The sequence below is a fragment of the Papaver somniferum genome, chromosome 3 (assembly GCF_003573695.1).
Source record: "Papaver somniferum cultivar HN1 chromosome 3, ASM357369v1, whole genome shotgun sequence".
NCBI lineage: Eukaryota > Viridiplantae > Streptophyta > Magnoliopsida > Ranunculales > Papaveraceae > Papaver > Papaver somniferum.
Window position 1 is genome coordinate 41,775,941 of NC_039360.1, and position 15,526 is coordinate 41,791,466.

Genomic DNA, 15,526 nt, shown 5'->3' on the forward strand with positions numbered 1-15,526 from the left:
CGGTTGAGCAAATTAGGACCCATTTGGACTGTACACATGTGGAAGGAAGTGCTTACTGGTTCCCTTTCTCTGAGAGAGTTACTTATGTAACTCCAGGTTATGTAGACTTCTGGGATCAGCATCTTGAGAGTCTATATGATTTTGTAACAACTGGTCAACCTCCGGTGAAAGATGCTCCTTCTGTTGAGATGCTTTCCACTCGACCAAGATTGAAGTATCTTTCTGGTGATAAACGAAAGACATCTCCAGGATGTTCACAGGTATGAACCCTTTTCATAATCTTCATAAAATTATGATAATTATATTTTGATCATTGCATCAAAATTTTCCGCAGGACGGTCGTAATGTAAGACCTCGAATCCGTGTAGACTTCTCAGAAACTGAGGCGGTTATTCATGGCGGAGAGGGCATGATCAAGAGTTATAAGCTGTTACCTAATACCATAAAGTCCCCAGTTGCTTCTTTGGTGAGCGATGAATACTCCTTTGTTGTGACTTCTTCTTCCGTGTAATTAGGATCGTGAAACCAATATTTTTTATTCCGTTGCAGAACTTTGCTCCATCAAGTATTGACGGTCTTCGATTCTCTGCTGCTGGGCATACGGTTTCTGACTCGAGTGTTGAAGAAGAGGCCGAAGTAAGTATTTCTTCGTATAACAAATTATGATGCTTTGTATATAAAATGCCAATTATTGAAAAAATATCCAGGAGGATGTGGCCATGGAAGTGGAGAGTACTGGTGATGTTCGTCCGAAGAATAGCGATAGAGAAAACTCCCAGAGCTCGAAACCGAATGAAAGTAATGGTGTTGTTGACATTGATACAAGAAATTCTAGTTATTTGAACACTCCAGACCCCACCCAAGTAAGTATTTCTCTTCAATTTTGTCCATAGAAGTATAAACTTGTTGATTTATGAATGCATGAATGAGAATCCCCGTGAATATATGAAAAGCTTTTCCGAAATACGTCACCAGAAAATTCAGAAATTAGCCTTTTATCAAAAACGCCATAAAACGTTCGTCTGAAGTCGGATTTTCAAGATCTGCATATGTATTTAGGACCTGAAAAATGCGAAACAGTAAAATTCCAGGAGATTTTCAGAACTTTTTCAGACTGTAGGTTGCCCAATGTTTTGACCACATCTCCTTGCTCGTTCATCGGATTGTTATGAAATTTTGATATGTTATAGAGAACATATATAAGAAGATAATGGTATACAACCCATCCTCAGATTCCTTGCATATTGCTCCCAGTTTGTCGTCTTGTACAGGGCAGAGTAAGATCTCATGAGCTTGCCGCAAAACGTGTTTCATGACTTTAACGCTATTTGTTCGTGTCTTGAGTGCATAATGATAAATTTAGATTATGTTTGACTTCTTGTATGTTGTAGTTTATGATCCCATTTGGTTTCCATGTGTAGATTGCTCTAACCTCATGTAATCTTTGTATTAGGTGCCAAATACCGAAGTTGAGGATATTGAAACCAATAAGGATAATTCAAGCAGACCTGGAGTTATTGATTAAGAGACAACCATCCCTGTACTTCAAGGCCATGAGAGAGTTGTCACTGAAGTTATGGAAACTTCAATTGTTGTCACTCCAGTAATAGAAGAAACCGAGCCACAAGCAGAGGAGACTGAAGAAACTGTTTCCATGACCGTAGAAGTTGCTCCAGTAATTGAGAATCTCATAGTGGTGCATGAATATCCAAGTGCAAGAGTTTCTTTTGATCCCCCATTTGATGCATCACTCCCATATCGTGAACTAGTTGGTGGATTCAGCGTTCCTATTGGATATGCAGGCTTGTACGAGAAGATATGGAGGAAGTTTGGTCACATCATCGTTACTAGAGATTCTGGACGTGCTTATGCTTTAACAATGCAAGTAAGTGTCATCTTGCGTGTTGTAAGTGATATATATGCGCTAGGGCCAGAAATATTGTGACTCTAGATGTACTCTTTGGTTGGGAATTCAACTTGGAGAATTCTGAAAGACTTGGCTTCAACGTGAAGTGGATTCGTAGGAAAATAAATCCTATCAAGGACTCATATGATAAAAACATACCCTTTCCCAAGAATGTTGTGATGGAGAAGGAGGAAAAGATTGCTAAGATGACTGAGGCGCTGAACCTGGAGAAGGAAGCTTTGCAAATCTTGAAGGATGCAGAGGAGCGAAAGTCTTTCTTTGCTGACTTTCTTTGATTTATTTTCATAATCTCTTGAACTTCTGAACTTCTGAGAGATGTGAGGTTTTATTTTGGTTTTGATATTGATTGGTTTTGGATTGGTAGATGATTGAGGATTTTCTTTTGGATTTGATAGTGATTTTCTTTAAGTAAAATGAACTGAATTTTGATAAATTGCTGAATTTAAATACTAAATGCAAGTATTGCAAATGTTTTGGAGATATTGAAATACAATGAAAGAAAATCCTAAATGCCAAATCCCAGACATCATGAATGCTCAAACGCCCAGTACCTCAAATGACCAATAATTTCAAGCGTCGAACGCCTTAAGCCAATTCTCGTGGATTACTGGAAGGGTCCTTCCATATGTGTTGATCAATGTGTAGTATCCCCCGTTTATGGACTTAGCAACCACAAATGGTTCTTCCCAATTGGAGTTCCTTGTAGAGTGGAGGTTGCGCTGAGTTGCTTTGAGAACTAGATCTCCTTCACAAAATTTATAAGGCTTGGTTGTCCCGCCTTGAATATCTTCTGTTGATTCGTAATTCCTCAAGTGATGGGATTCCATGGCTGCGACACATATGGACACTCGTGCAGAGGGGAGTATCCGGTACTGTCTGTCGTGCTTAGCCATGTCTTCAGCAATAAATCTTTCGATAGAATGATCAATTTAAAGAGGCTCTGTACTCAACCATTTGGTGTAATATTGCCGTGGTGAGGCTATCCACTCATAGTACTTTGCGAAAGCTAAGTTGTCAGTGGTAAGAAGTCCCTGGACCAGGGAAACATGATTAAACATTGGTAGTATAGGTGCATGAAGGGGAATCAAAATTGCCTGAGTACGGAACCTTTTGATGAAAGAGTGTGAACTTTCTCCAGGTTTCTGCGCCAATTCCACCAAGCCTTTAACTTCTTCCAGATACTCGAATTATGGGGGATCATCTATTTCTTCTGAGTCAGAGCTTTCTTCAATCGAAGGCATTATAGCCACTTTTCCAGCATGAATCCAAGGTCGTCCAAGAATCCTGTCATATCTTGGATATTCCCGGATTATATAAAATTTGGTCTCACTGCAGACCGAGTTTTCTCTGACCTTGAGGGTGATGTGGCTGTATGCATCCTGAGTGTTTCTTCGTGATCTCTGATTGACATGGGAGCATGTGTAGCCTCTTGTCGAGTAATTCCAGCGGCTCTGAGAGTTTTCAAAGGAACGATGTTGATGGTTGTGCCAATATCAACGAGCATTCTTCTGAATTCATTTCCTTTGAGATGTACTGTGGTGAGCAGTCCCCAGTCATACATTTCTTTGTCGGTACCTGGAGGTTTAGGAGGCACCTCTGGGATCGGTAGACGTTTCCCAGATACTATTTGGTTCAAAGCTATGAACATGTCTCCCCTTTGCGCCTTCGACAGATAGAGAAATTCACAGACATGCTCGATAAATGACTGGTTGTTCAGAGATGGAGAAAGTCCTGACTGGGAGAGGGTCCCTGTGTACTCCTTCAGTATCTAAGTTAATCTATCCTGATTCAACCCTTTCCCTGAATATGTGCTTCAAAACTCTGCAGTCGCTTGTGGGATGATTGACGAACCTGTGGAAGCGGCAGTAACGAGGACTTTTCATGTCTTCCTCAGTTGGTTCTTTATTGACATATGACAACTTGATTGCACCATATTGGATCCAGGCATCCAGGAGTTCGATCACCTCTTCCATGGAAAGGGTAAAGTCAGGTGCCTCTTGATCAGGGACTCATGTGCGTTGGTCAGGGGTTTGTGCATCTTGCTTATCCTTCCTTTGTGATTTCGAAGGAGCTGAGGTATGCTTGCGTGGATGTTCGGCTTTCCCTTTTCTTCCTTCTGCAACAGTGTTTGTGGAAGGCTGAAGGGTGTACTGCTTGTTGATCATACGTCTGCTACCTCGAGTGTGTCGCGGTTCTTCAGCCTTTGTAGATTTTGTTCTTTCCAGTAAAGCGGGTACAGTAGTTGCCGATATCTTCTCCACTTCATGAAGCTCTGAGAAGGTTTGGAAACAAAGATTTTCCAATAAAGCTCTGTAGACCGGGATCATGCCGTTGATACACAAGTCTACCAGTTGTTGTTCCGTGACGTTTGGATCATGACAGTCTAGGGATTGGACTCTGAATCTTTTTACGTAGTCATTGGGGTGTTCATTGTTTCTATGAAACATTCTTCCATGATCATAGAGAGTAATTAACTCTGACACAAAGAACTACTTTCTGTAGAAGGCGTTAATCATTTCTCCCCAATTGTTGATAGTTCCTGGTGCGATATTGTTGTACCAGGTGTATGCCCTGCCTTTCAAGGATTTTGAAAATTCTTTGAGGCGAACAACATGGTTATGTTCATGTTCACCCAAGGCTTCCAGGAACCGAGAAACATGTTCCCGAGCACTGCCTGTTCCGTCATACAAAGTGAAGGTTGGAGAGGTATAACATTTTGTAAGAGGAATCCTTTGCTTAGCGGCAGGGTATGGAGGGTGGTGACGATGGACATGTGATGTCTTGTCTTTTCTACGGTTCTCCAATAGGCGTTCCAATTCTTCCCTAGTAATGAAATTCGATGATTCCTTTGCTGATGGATCGTCTGCAGCTTTGCGGACTTCGCTGTCATCCACTATATGAATTTGAACTACTTCGGGATCAGCATCTGAGGATGTTTCGTTTTCTTTACCCTTTTCTTGAGTCTTCTCTGACATCTTGTCAGTGAGAGTTTTGAGATAATTGCACATCTCCTTCTGTGTTGCAGCCATGTCAGTCTGATTCTTGGCAAGAGTTTCTTGAACCTTCATGAGATCAGCTATGGTAGGTGGGTTTTCTCTGATTTCCTCAGGGAAATGACCAAATAGGGGATGTGCTCCAGTATCAGTATGACGAGGAGTGACGCCACCTCCATTATTGGAAGTAGGAATGGTTTCTGAAATATCATCATTAGTGTCGTTGCTAGTGTTAGCATCATTTGTGTTAGGATCTGCAATCGTGCGTGACCTGAGATCAACCATCTTGTGAAAGCTTGAGATTGTAACCGAGAGATTAATCTCCCACTATGGTCGCCAATCTGTAGATGGGGAAAAACGATTTGCTGGTTTTTACGGAATTGAGGGATGACCGTGCGGAGGAGACTCCTTGAACCGAGCAAATGCTCAACCTCACACAGATGCACTGCAATAAGGGAGTGCTTTAAGTTCGAGAGATCAATCTGTAGGACTCCGGCCTAAACCAAGACAATGGTCGTTCCAGAGTCAATTCGGTCACAAGAGAGGATGGGTTGATCTGTAGGAGGGAAGCTGAGAAATGTGTGAGATCAATGGTGATCAAATACTGTAGTTGTGTTGTGTTTTCTGCGTAAAGAAAATAAGTTAAGTTCTGATTGATTGAACGTTGGGTTCTTAATATCTTGTTTGTCTGCTTTGACGAGAGATTGTCTTGTACCTTCAATCATGATTCAGAGACTTATTTATATTGCCAGAATGGTAAACACCTTGATCCCATGAAGTGTAACAGTTGCTGGAGTCAAAGAGTGGGGAAGTGGGAAATCGTGTCAAAACCAGTTACTCATCGTGCGGAGACTTGGTTAATTTTCCACCCACTACTTTGCTAACTCCTCCAACTGATTTCACGAATTGCTCACATTCTCATCGTGTGTATGAACACACGTGCCGTAGACCTCCATACCAAAACCGTAGTTAATATCCCTCCATGTGATATGATTGACATCTCGTGATTTTGACTTTATGGGACGATGAGTCCCTGTGTTTTTGAGTCGTGATTTGCAAATGTTCTGAGACTCATGAGTTGAACATGTCTGCTGAGACAAAGGTATAATTATGTTGATTGTTAAGGTGAGCAAATATTGCTCGTATGAGAAAATGTTGCTCATTTGATGAATTATTGAATATTGATAGTTGAATCAATATTCATGGTCTGAGAAAATATTGCGCATCTGAGGAAATGTTGCTCATCTGATGAATTATTGAATATTGATAGTTGAACCAATACTCATGGTCTGAGCAAATATTGCTCATCTGAGCAAATATTGCTCATCTGAGCAAATGTTGCTCGTTTGAGGAATCATTGGTAACATGACCAAGATAAATATTAATTTAAAATACTGACAGCTGAACCGACTATAATTAATTAGGGTGTTGATCATGGGATCAACATAAAATTATTAGCGTTTGAATCTGGAATTATGAACCTTGGATTCGAAACCCTAATTTTGATCAATTGTTGAATTGATGATAAATTGATGATTTATTGAAAATCATTCATGAAGTGAAGGAGGGACCGGCTACATGGGATGGTGAATCGACCATGTAGGTCCCACATGCTCAAGTGAGCAAAATACCAAAGTCTCTTGAAGACAAGTTGGTGAAAAGATGATTAAATGCTGGTTTAATCATTTATTAGAATAATGCTCGTGTGAGCGTTAGGTAGTAAAACCTGATTATGGATAAATGAGGGACCGATCAAGGGGTCATGGGACCGTCTCTTGGTGGTCGTGGGACCAGCTGATGGTCGTTTGAGCAAATTCCCAGTTGTTTGAGAAGAGTTTGGACCCAATATGAGCAATTAGGTCAAAATTATTAAAACATGTGGGACCGGATATTTGCAAGCCCTAGGGCCAGCCTTGGTCGGTCAAGGAGTCATGCCCGCGTTACCATAATGTACGTGTCTCAGTCCTGAGAGTTTCGATATTTTCTGGGAAACCGGGAAAACTTCATGAGATGAAAGAATAAATAATAAAATAATGAAGGAATCATGAAGTGTGGGACCGGATATGGCCAAGGCATGGCCGGCCGGCCAAAAAGCCCGGTCCCAAGGCACTTTTGCTTATTTTATAATTTTTTTCATGATTTTAGGGAAATATCATAAAATCAAAGAGTTTATTGAAACCAAGGAATTTGTTGAAATCAAGGAGTTTCAATGAGATGAGGGAAACATAAATAATAATAATAATATAATAAGGGGCGTGTGGGACCGGCTAGGGCATGACCGCCCAGCTAGGGCCCGGTCCCAAGAGTTTCCCTAATTTTATATTATTTTTCATGACTTGAGGGAAATTTCATGAATTCAAGGAGTTTGCTGAAACTAGGGAGTTTCCTTGAAGTAAAGGAAACAAATAATATTAAAATAACGAGACAAGGGCGTGTGGGACCGGCCACGGCTAGGGCATGGCTGGTCAGCCAATGAGCCCAGTCTCGTGAGTTTTCTCCCTAATTTTATATAATTTTCATGAGTTAAGGGAAATATCATGAAATCAGGGAATTTCCATGGGATGAGAGAAATAACAAAATAATAAGGAACCATGAGGTGTGGGACCGGGCTAGGGAATGGCCGGCCGGCTAGTGAGCCCGGTCCAATGACACCTTTCCTAACCCTTATTATTTCTTTGATACGAGGAAACACCATGAGACTAGGGAGTTTCCTTAAGACGAAAGAGATTTGTTCAAATGAAGGGATTTTCATGAGATAAGGAAAAATAATAAAATTTAAAGTTGGGCGTGGGACTGGCCACGGCGTGAGTGGCCGGCCGGCGAGCCCAATCCTCTAGCGCCTTTGCCAATATTTTATTATTATTATTATTATTATTCATCCTATTTTGCATAGGTTCATCGTTCCTTCATGTTTTGAAATGCTCGTTCGTGCATTCAGGTGTTCGTTTGTGCATTGTTGCTGAGTACACTTGCACTATTTTGGTCGGGGCTTACTCGATAGCCGCTCAGATGCCCGTACATTGAATATTTATTATTAACCCATGGAATTCTGCTGGGAAGAACCACGAATTGAAGTAACGAAATACTATAAATGATGTGGAATATTTTCCAGGGATTCAGTTAATGAATCTAATAATTTAGGAATAATTAATTGATAACTATATACTGTTTAGTGGTCCGTCTTGCTGTTTAGTGGAATGTCTGTTTATCCAGCTGTTTAGCGGATATATTGTTTGTTTTGCTCGGGACTAGCAAAATATAAGTGCGGGGGTGTTGATAAGCACGTAGGTGCTACATTTTATACCCATATTTATATTAGCTAGGACTCAATATTTTAGCTAATATCACTATTTTAGTGCCTTTGTAGAAAGTACATGCAAATTCGATTATCAGAAAATAAAAGGCCAAAATAAAAAGCTATGTGGCGTTTCGGCGAAGAAGTCAGTAAGCAAAGCAAACAGTTGTCTTTGCTAGTTGGAATGTGTCAGGCCCATTTGGAGTTAAAAAACAAGAGTGGATGTGGCTCATCTCTCCACCACATCTTTGCGGAATGGAAGGCATCAGACAGAGACAGTATTGTTCATTCTCTGCCAAACAAATGGAATTCTTGTTTTCTTCTTCAAGCAGCCGGTGTTAAACTGAGATGGAGATTAACGAGAAGTAACTCTGGCGAAGTCAACATCAATTGAAGTACCGACAGTGATGGCGCTGGATTCAGTCATGAGAAGATTCAGATGCGTAAACGAGGAAGGACTTTGAATGCTAATGAAGATGATGTTCACTGCAACAACAATTGCAGCTAGTGGAACATCTGAACTCGATGAACTGTGTATGGACATGAAAATTATTACAGTTTTGCTGTAGACGATACTCAAAAAGATTACGTTAGGAGCTTTAGCTGGACAGGGCATTATGTGTTTGAGACATTGTCGCAGTGGATTCAGTGAACGTTGTGTGTTGCCGGAGTAGGGATAATGGAAGCTAGTGCAATCAGTGATGGCTGAGATGTTCAAATAACAATGGAAATGGAATGGAGCTGTTTATGATAATGAATGTGTTGGCTTAACTGAGTTGAGTTTGACATGGCAAGATGGATATAGAGTGTTAACTGGTTGCTCGAGCTGTGTTATTGCCGGTTAAGAAAGAGGTGATGTAGCCGAGATGGAGAACAATGGTGCAGTGATGTTGGTGATGACTGAGAAGAGTTGGTTTTTTGATTTTGATTGTTTAGATGATGGCAGGGAAGAATAATGGATTACGGATGAAAATGGCTGCTGCCATTAACGACCCATGGTGATGAAGATTGATTGGAGTTGTATTGCCGGTGATGATGAGGATAGTTTGGATGATGCTGGTGGACGTATATACAGCTGCAGATGTGAAATGGAGAAGGGTATTTGTGTTTTGGTACGGAGGTCCATATTGCGAAGAGGTTAGAGTTGGAGGAATGTGCCGTAGCCGAGAAATGGAGATGGTGTGTGCACATATTTCATCATCAAACACGTGTATATAGGAACATACGTGGAGAGCATGCGGACAAAGTCATCAGAGCATGATGACATGTGCCCACAGCCAAGATGCCCATCCCGCCGACGTTGGATCTTTGCCCGAACAAATCTAAGGGCAAAAGTTAAAGGATGTTCCGGTAACACGCTGTACTGCGGAGCACCAAATAACTCCCAAAGAGTTACTTTATCTCATCCCCAAAAGAAGCCAAGATCAATGATGGAGAGAAGATGTACTGACATGGACGCGACAGAGGCAGAAAACACTTGCCTGACACGAGCAGGCGCCTCAACTATCCGCATTAAACACTCTGAGCAGCATACGTGTCGATCAACCCGTGGAACGAACGAGGATGACTCTGCGTGATGAAGTTACGAACGAAGACCCCTGCGTGATGGACACAAAACACAAGAAGATAAGGTTCCAACGGCCTTCAGAGATGGGTCCCACACTCTAACCCTATAAATACCCCCTCTCCACCAAGAGTAAAGGGATGGGAAAAACTGGGGAAGAAGGAGAGAGAGAAAAGATTGTAAGTGTAAGTTAGTCCTTTACAATAGACAGACCTATGTAAATTACAAAGTCACTCGACTATCTTTGTAATCATCAAGTACATAGTGAAACAACAACCCCGTGGATGTAGGCCTTAGTGCTGAACCACGTAAATCCCGGTCTCATTTACACTTCAGCACTTTATTTTTGTCTAACGCTTCATGAGTTTTACTTTTATGCTTCGTTTTCTTTATCTCCCCTTGCGTAAACGCCACTCGCAGTATTCTTAGATGAGGCTATGATAAACCCGAAGGTTTTGAGCCAAGGAATCAATGCCATTGTATTATCAGCACGAGTTGGTACCTAGAGTTTGAATATTGTTTGTGAACATATAGATTCCTACGTGATTTACGTGTTCACAATTTGGCGCTAGAAACAGGGACTTCGTCCCGGTAAAAGATTTATCTTATCCTGTGATTTCATAATTAAATTAGCGTATGATTGCTCTGCTTCATTATCTTTAACAGTATTTATATTTTATTAACTTTGTCATGTTCAAAAACGCACCCGTTGTCTTCGGTACTACCGACAGTATCGTCGTTTACTGGTTAAAAGATTTATTACTTAGATCCACGGATCTACATTTTTCTAGATCTCGTACGGACCTATCTTTCCGTTGGGTTTTCGTAAGTTTTCAAAGGATTTACGTGCAGTTTTAAAAGGGGTTTTCTCGCGTTTCCTCATACTTTCAATGAATCCGCACTTTTAATAAGAATTTAATCCATATACTTCAACTCATGTTTGAATCAAATGGGCTTCCCTAAGTGTTCTCTGTGGCCCTCGGTCAGTTTCTCCCTGTCGTGGAATTAGGAATTTTCGCAAACTAACCCGATCCGCACGGATCCCGCTGTTTGAAATTCCCTTGTGCAGAAAGATGCAAGAAGTAGGAAAATCCAGAGCCACGTCGAAGGAAGCACCGAGGACAACCCCGGTCATCACCCGGAGCAAGCAGAAAGGAGACAAAGACAAAATGACCAGTCAGAGACAGGACACTGCGGAAATCAGCCTATGAATGCTAATTCCGTTGCAGCCGCGGCCCTCAGAGCAGCGGCAACAAAATATAATACGACAGCGGCAGTCCCGAAGACTACGGAAGCCGTGAAAACTCTTGCTACAAATCAATTTCACCAACCAAAAGAAAGGGTGGATGAATCCAGAACGTACCAACCCGCGCATCCGCCAACCTTCGGAATGCCATCAACCAATGAGCTGAATCAAACTGTGCAGGTGGCTCTAACACCGCAGATGGGCACTCCGCCCGATCTGAGAATGCCAACAATCGAAGCTGAACCTCCCCCGCCTTTAGTACAAACCATAGAAGAAGGCGGCACGGTGGCCGTAATAGCACGAGCTGGGACTCCCAATCAAGGGTCGAACCAATCAGACCGATTGATGGCAGAACTTGAAGAATTGAAAAAAAACCAAAAGGTTAACGCGGATGCTGTGGCTTTGTTGGCCAGAGAAAACCAGGATTTAAAAGACCGGATTGCCTTAAGCACAAAGACGAGCCAACAACTCGATGAAGCAAATTCAAAGGCACCCGAACCAAACCGAGACCGAAGAGTTATCGTAGCGGCCAATGAAAATGCGGCCAGAGGAAGTAGCGCATCCGACCCAGATTATAACGATGGAGAGTCAAGCTATCACGAGCAGAGGAACATAGGGCACCACCGCGCGATGGAAGAGCTGCGTGACGAAATGATGGCAGAGATCAGGCAATTAAAAAGTAGACAAGGCGGAGGAAGGTTAGAAGAAGTCATGAGAGAGGCTAACTCCACACCCTTAACTCATCGCCTGGCCAACAACCCTATTCCACTCAAATGCCCTGTCCCGACATTCGAATGCTATGACGGATCCAGCGATCCCGCTGCACACATTCGGTATTATAACCGTGTACTGGCTAGATGGAGCCAGAATGACGCAGTACTCTGTAGATACTTCCCATCGAGTCTGAAGGGATCGGCATCGTCTTGGTTTGGTAATCTGCCGCCAAACTCCATGCACTCCTACGACCAACTCGCAGAAAAGTTCTTAAGAACTTACATGTACAACAAGGCTGTTAATACTGGAATGGATAAGCTCTTTTCACTGGCAATCGGCTATAAGGAAACCACGAGGGAATACACCAACAGATGGCACAAGGTCTTCCAAGCCATAGGAAGTGTGTACCCGGTGGTAAGTATCAACTCCTACAAGTGGGGATTAGACCGAATGAGTCCACTCTTTGTTGAGATTCATGGAAGCGTGCCCAAGACAGAGGGGGATCTTCGAATAATTATTGAAAAACACGCTCGTCTTGAAGAAATCCAGCGTGAAAACCCGAGGGCGTACCCACAGAGAACTCACCGTACAAATTCCGCAGAACAAACCACTGGAACCAAAAGGAATTGCTCGGTGGAACGACCCCACGAAGATAGGAAAGAACGAAGGGACGAAAGCCGAAAAGACGATCGGAAGTTCGAAGATCAAGTTTACACAAAGCTCAATGCTAGTTATGCTCGGATCCTGCGAGAGGTCAAACGAAGGGAAAATCTGGAATGGCCATGGTCTAAGGGAAAACAACCCCCAAGAACCGAGAAATCCAAATATTACTGTGAATACCACTGTTTCAACGGGCACCAGACCGAAAAATGTAAAAACCTCAAAATAATGATCCAAAAATTGATTGATGCGGGCGAGCTCAAACATTACATACGAAAGGATGTCGCAGAGGATAGATCTAAACGAACCAATCCAGTCCAACTTCCAGAAGGGAACCGCACAATCAACACCATCTCGTGTTCTGAAACCGCAGGGCCCTCACTTACAGCACAGATAGGAAAGAGGTTACGGAAGCAGTTCGAGGACCGATACGAATTGTATAAGATCGATGGGATAGAGGTGGAAGAACATGAAGAGTGGATGGACTCACCTATTATCTTCGATGCTAAAGATATAGACGAAGATATGGAAGACCATAACGACCCCTTGGTCCTCACACTACCCGTGGATGGATGTAACCTTAAAAGGATCCTCATAGACGGGGGGAGCTCAGTGAATGTTCTATTCTACGATGCATTCAAACGAATGAAGCTCCATGAAGAACAGCTAATGACCTCTTATTACACCATCTACGGATTTAATGGAGCACCCACGAAGCCCTTGGGAGACATCGTGTTGCAGGTTGACGCCGTACCCATGAAAGTAGAAACACGGTTCAGCGTAGTGGACGCCCCGTCCCCCTACAATGCCATCATTGGACGAAAATGGTTACATAAACTCAAGGGGGTGGCGGAAACGTACTACCAATATCTCAGATTCCCTACACCTAAGGGAGTAATGGAAATCAAGGGAGATCGGGTCTCTGCAAGAGAGTGCCAAGCCACTCAGGATCGCATCAACAACGAACAAGAAAAACAACACAAAACCCGAAGACTTAAAAATAAAGAAGCTACGAAAGAGAAGCCATATACCAGTTCCTCAAGGAAACTACAGGAAGGGATTTGACCAAAGATGATAATGTCCGGAACACAGAGACAAGTACTTCAGCAGCCAACGCTGGACAGAAACATACCAAGTAGCAATTAAAGAACGCCCCAGTCCTCGGGGATCCGAAGACGGTTTTCACGCCAGTAGAGCCCGTAAAAGAAATCAACATATGAACGGAGGAAAAACCGAAGATGATCAAAGTAGGGACCATAATGGACGAAAAGAGAGAAGATTCCCTGACCAAGTTACTTAAAGAATACGCAGATGTATTCGCCTGGAAATTAGGAGATATGCCTGGGATTGACCCAAAACTAATCCAACATGAGCTGCGCATCAAACCAGGCACACCACCTTTCAGACAGAAAATAAGAAAAGTCGCGCCGGAATATCATAAGGCAGTGGAAAAAGAACTTCGAAAACTACTAGACGCAGGTTTCATCAAGGAGGTCAAGTACCCTACGTGGATCTCCAATATGGTCGTCGTTCCTAATAAAAATGGGGGGGGGGGGGTTAGGATATGCATCGATTTCACTAACCTCAGCAAAGCATGTCCAAAGGATAGCTATCCATTGCCAAGCATAGACCAGCTGGTAGAAGCAGTAGAAGGATATGAAGAACTGTCATTCATGGATGGACATTCTGGCTACAACCAAGTGGACCTGGCAGAAGAGGATCAGCCACACACAGCGTTCTACACACCACATGGTCTTTATTGCTACACTAGAATGCCTTTCGGACTTCGAAACGCAGGGGCAACATACCAAAGAATGGTCGATGCTATTTTCAGGCCATGGATTGGAAGCACCTTAGAAGTCTACGTTGACGATATGCTCGTCAAAAGCAAGCTGCGCAAAGATCACCACAAGGATCTGAGAGACATCTTCGAAGCAATGAGGAAACACCGCATGAAAGTAAATCCAGATAAATGTACTTTCGGTGTCACCTCAGGGAAAATCCTCGGGTATTTGGTAACAAAAAGGGGCATCGAGGTAGACCCAGTGAAGATTCAGGCCATAGTAGAAATGCCATCCCCAAAGAATTTAAAAGAAGTTCAGAAGCTCAATGGATCCATAGCAGCCTTGGGCAGATTTATTGCCCGATCTTCGGACAAATACATACATTTCTTCAATATTCTCAAAAAAAGGAGCAAGTTTGAATGGACCGCAGAATGCGAAGAAGCCTTCCAAAAAATCAAAGAACACCTAGCTTCGATTCCGATCCTGCAGAAGCCGGATCCTGATGAGGTTTTGGCATTATACATAGCAGCAACCGAAGACGCAGTCAGCGCAGTGTTGGTCAAAACCAATACGAAGATAGAACAACCTATCTATTACGTCAGTAAGACCCTCAATTCTACGGAAAGGAACTACACAAAGATCGAACAGCTTATCCTAGCATTGGTATGGGCTACTCAAAAGTTGAGAACCTACTTCTTAACTCACTTCGTCCGGGTCCCATGCAAAGCACCACTGAAAGCAGTCCTCAAAAGCGCGGGAAAAGTGGGCAGAATAGCCAAGTGGAACACCCACCTGGACCAATTCAACATCATTCATGAAATTCAACATTCTCGAAAATCCCAAGTTTTGGCGGATTTCTTAGCAGACCTTCCCCTGGACAATGACGATGAGATTAAGGGAATACCAGAAGCCGAGGAAGAAAGCAAGGATCCAATGGATATCCTCGAACCCTCGAGTCAAAGACAATGGGAAGTCTTCGTCGACGGTTCCAAAAATAAGGAAGGAGCAGGAATAGGCATTGTCATCACCACCCCAACCGGAGAAAGGATTGAACAGGCACTCAGGTTAGAATTCAAAGAGCATACCAACAACATCGTCGAATACGAGGAAGTCGTACATGACCTCCGAATAATAATAGAGATGGGAGTAACCGACGTAAGACTAACAATTGATTAACAGCTTGTCATACGGAAAATAGGGCTCGAGTACAACGTGTACGATGACACCCTCTCAGCTTACATGGACTTGGTCCAAACATTGGCGTCACAAATTCCGAACATCAAGTTCCGGCACTTATGCAGAAGGGATCTCAGGCACGCAGATGCCCTGGCATATATATCATC